This window comes from Capsicum annuum, unplaced genomic scaffold, assembly GCF_002878395.1.
Source record: "Capsicum annuum cultivar UCD-10X-F1 unplaced genomic scaffold, UCD10Xv1.1 ctg81544, whole genome shotgun sequence".
NCBI lineage: Eukaryota > Viridiplantae > Streptophyta > Magnoliopsida > Solanales > Solanaceae > Capsicum > Capsicum annuum.
Genome location: NW_025892272.1, coordinates 30,596 through 35,364, shown reverse-complemented (window position 1 = coordinate 35,364; position 4,769 = coordinate 30,596).

The following is a 4,769-nucleotide window of genomic DNA, read 5'->3' as shown; positions in this document are numbered from 1 at the left end:
AATCCCATTCTTAGGAGGGCCCTGAATAGAATGTAAGGTCCCACTTTTAGAGAGGGTCCTGAACAGAAAGTAAAATAAAATCTCTTTTTTTAGAAGGGTCCTGAACAGAAAGTAATGTCCTATTTTGAAGGAGTGTCCTAAACAGAAAGTAAAATATAATCCCATTTTTCAGGAGAGTCTTGAACAGAAAGTAAAGTCCCATTTTCCAAGAGGGTCCTGAACAGAAAGTAAAGTCCCACTTTCCAGGAGGATCCTGAACAGAAAGTAAAGTCCCATTTTTCATGAAATTCATGAACAGAAGGTAAGATCCCATTTTTAATTAAGGTCCTGAATAGAAAGTAAAATAAAATTTTATTTTTCAGGAAAGTCCTGAATAGAAAGTAAAATAAAATCCCATTTTTCAGGAGGATCTTGAACAAAAAGTAAAATCCCATTCTTCAGGAGGGTCCTAAACTAAAAGTAAAATCCTATTTTTCAGTAGGGTCCTGAACAGAAAGTAAAGTCCCATTTTCCAGAAGGGTCCTGAAGGGAAAGTAAAGTCCCATTTTCCAGGAGGGTCCTAAAGAGAAATTAAAATCCTATTTTCCAAGAGGGTCCTGAACAGAAAGTAAATTCCCATTTTTCAGGAGGGTCCTGAATAGAAATTAAATTCCCATTTTTCAGGAGTGTCCTGAACATAAGGTAAAATCCCATTTTCCAGGAGGGTTCTGAACATAAAGTAAATTCCTATTTTTTAGGAGAGTCCTGAAATTAAGGTAAAATCTAATTTTTCAAGAGGGTGTTGAACAAAAGGTAAAATCCTATTTTTCAGGAGGGCCCTAAACATGAGGTAAATTGCCATTATATAGGAGGGTCCTAAACATAAGATAAAATCCCATTTTTCAGGAGGGTCCAGAACATAAGATAAATACCCATTTTACAGGAGGCTCCTGAACAAAAGGTAAAATCCCATTTTTTATGAGGGTCCTGAAAATAAGATAAAAATCCCATTTTTCAGGAGCGTCCTGAACAGATAGAAAAGTCCCATTTTTCAGGAGGGTCCTGAACGAAAAGTAAATTCCTATTTTTAAGGAGGGTCCTGAATAGAAAGTAAATTTCCATTTTCCAGGAGGTTCCTGAACATAATGTAAAATTCCATTTTTTATGAAGGTCCTGAACAGAAAGTAAAGTCCCATTTTACAAGAGGGTCCTGAACAGAAAGTAAAGTCCCATTTTCCAGGAGGGTCATGAACAGAATGTAATGTCCCATTTTTCAAGAAATTCATGAATAGAAGGTAAAATCCCATTTTTCATGAAGGTCCTAAATAAAAAGTAAAATATTATTTTTCAGGAGAGTCCTGAAAAAAAAGTGAAATTCCATTTTTTAGGAGGGTCCTGAACAGAAAGTAAAATCCCATTCCTCAGGAGGGTCCTAAACTGAAAGTAAAATAAAATCCCATTGGGTCCCATTTTCCAAGAGGGTCCTGAATAGAAAGTAAAGTCCCATTTTCCAGGAGGATCCTGAACAGAAAGTAAAATAAAATCCCATTTTTCAGGAGGATCTTGAAAAGAAAGTAAAGTCCCACTTTCCAAGAGGGTCCTGAACAGAAAGTAAAGTCCCATTTTTCCAGTAGGGTCCAGAACAGAAAGTAAAGTCCTATTTTTCATGAAATTCATGAACATAAGGTAAGATCCCATTTTTCATTAAGGTCCTGAATAGAAAGTAAAATAAAATTCCCTTTTTCAGGAGGGTCCTGAATAGAAAGTAAAATAAAATCCCATTTTTCAGGAGGATCTTGAACAGAAAGTAAAATCCCATTCTTCAGGAGGGTCCTAAACTGAAAGTAAAATCCTATTTTTCAGTAGGGTCCTGAACAGAAAGTAAAGTCTCATTTTCCAGAAGGGAAGTAAAGTCCCATTTTCCAGGAGGGTCCTAAAGAGAAATTAAAATCCTATTTTCCAAGAGGGTCCTGAACAGAAAGTAAATTCCCATTTACCAGGAGGGTCCTGAACAGAAATTAAATTCCCATTTTTCAGGAGAGTCCTGAAAATAAGGTAAAATCCAATTTTCCAGGAGAGTTCTGAACAAAAAGTAAATTCCTATTTTTCAGGAGAGTCCAAAAAATAAGGTAAAATCCAATTTTTCAAGAGGGTGCTGAACAGGTATAATCCGATTTTTCAGGAGGGTCCGTAACATAAGGTAAATTGCCATTTTCTAGGAGGGTCCTAAACATAACATAAAATCACATTTTTCCGAAGGGTCCTAAATATAAGGTAAATTCCCATTTTATCGGAGGCTCCTAAACATAAGGTAAAATCCCATTTTTTAGGAGGGTCCTGAACATACTAAAAAAATCCCATTTTTCAGGAGGATTCAGAACAGAAAGTAAAGTCCCATTTTTCAGGGGGGTCCTGAACAAAAAGTAAATTTTTATTTTTCAGAGGGTCCTGAACAGAAATTAAATTTCCATTTTCCAGGAGGGTCCTGAACAAAAAGTAAAGTCCCATTTTTCATGAAATTCATGAACAGAAGGTAAGATCCCATTTTTCATTAAGGTCCTGAATAGAAAGTAAAATAAAATTCCATTTTTCAGCAGGGTCCTGAATAGAAAGTAAAATAAAATCCCATTTTTCAGGAGGATCTTGAACAGAAAGTAAAATTCCATTCCTCAGGAGGGTCCAAAACTGAAAGTAAAATCCTATTTTTTAGTAGGGTCCTGAACAGAATGTAAAGTCTTATTTTCCAGAAGGGTCCTGAAGAGAAAGTAAAGTCCCATTTTCCAAGAGTGTCCTAAAGAGAAATTAAAATCCTATTTTCCAAGAGGGTCCTTAACAGAAAGTAAAGTCCCATTTTCCAGGAGGGTCCTGAACAGAAAGTAAAATAAAATCCCATTTTTCAGGAGGATCTTAAACAGAAAGCAAAGTCCCATTTTCCAAGAGGGTCCCGAACAGAAAGTAAAGTCCCATTTTTCAGGAAGGTCCTGAAAAGAAAGTAAAGTCCCATTTTTTATGAAATTCATGAACAGAAGGTAAGATCGCAATTTTCATTAAGGTCCTGAAGAGAAAGTAAAATAAAATTCCATTTTTTAGGAAGTTCCTGAAAAGAAAGTGAAATAGAATCCCATTTTTCAGAAAGATCTTGAACAGAAAGTAAAATCCTATTGTTCAGGAGGGTCCTGAACTGAATGTAACATCCTATTTTGCAGTAGGGTCCTGAATAGAAAGTAAAGTCCCATTTTCCAAGAGGGTCCTGAACAGAAAGTAAATTCCCATTTTCCAGGAGGGTCCTGAACAGAAATTAAATTTCCATTTTTCAGGAGTGTCCTGAACATAAGGTAAAATCCCATTTTCTAGGAGAGTTCTGAACATAAACTAAATTCCTATTTTTCAGGAGAGTCCAAAAAATAAGGTAAAATCCAATTTTTCAATAGGGTGCTGAACAGGTATAATTCGATTTTTCAGGAGGGTCCTGAACATAAGGTAAATTGCCATTTTCTAGGAGGGTCCTAAACATAAGATAAAATCCCATTTTTCCGAAGGGACCTAAATATAAGGTAAATTCCCATTTTACAGGAGGCTCCTAAACATAATGTAAAATCCCATTTTTTAGGTGGGTCCTGAACATAATATAAAAATCCCATTTTTCAGGAGGATCCAGAACAGAAAGTAAAGTCCCATTTTTGAGGATGGTCCTGAACAAAAGTTAAAATCTCATTATTTCAAGAGGGTAATCTTCCATTTTTTAGAAGAGTCCTGAACAAAAAGGAAAATCCTATTTTCAAGAGGGTCCTAAACAAAAAGTAAAGTTCTATTTTTCGTGATGGTCCTGAGCAGAAAGTAAAGTCACATTTTTCACGAGAATCTTGAAAGAAAAAGTAAAGTTCTATTTTCCAAGAGGGTCCGGAGCAGAAAGTAAAGTCACATTTTTCAGGAGGGTCCTGAACAAAAAGAAAAGTCCCATTTTCCAAAAGGGTCCCGAATAAAAAGTAAAATCCCATTCTTAGGAGGGCCCTGAATAGAAAGTAAAGTCCCACTTTTAAGGAGGGTCCTGAATAGAAAGTAAAATAAAATCCCATTTTTCAGGAGGATCTTGAACAGAAAGTAAAATCCCATTCCTCAGTAGGGTCCTAAACTGAAAGTAAAATCCTATTTTTCAGTAGGGTCCTGAACAGAATGTAAAGTCTTATTTTCCAGAAGGGTCCTGAAGAGAAAGTAAAGTCCCATTTTCCAAGAGTGTCCTAAAGAGAAATTAAAATCCTGTTTTCCAAGAGGGTCCTGAACAGAAAGTAAAGTCCCATTTTCCCGGAGGTTCCTGAACAGAAAGTAAATAAAATCCCATTTTTCAGGAGGATCTTGTACAGAAAGTAAAGTCCCATTTTCCAAGAGGGCCCCGAACAGAAAGTAAAGTCCCATTTTTTAGGAAGGTCCTGAACAGAAAGTAAAGTCCCATTTTTTATGAAATTCATGAACAGAAGGTAAGATTGCAATTTTCATTAAGGTCCTGAAGAGAAAGTAAAATAAAATTCCATTTTTCAGGAGGGTCCTGAAAAGAAAGTGAAATAAATTCCCATTTTTCAGAAAGATCTTGAACAGAAAGTAAAATCCCATTGTTCAGGAGGGTCCTGAACAGAAAGTAAATTCCCATTTTCCAGGAGGGTCCTGAACAGAAATTAAAGTCCCATTTTTCAGGAGTGTCTTGAACATAAGGTAAAATCTCTGAGGCCAACGGTCCCACAGCGACCTACACTCAAGACGGAAGTACCGTCTCAGAATAGATATGCCGCACTAAC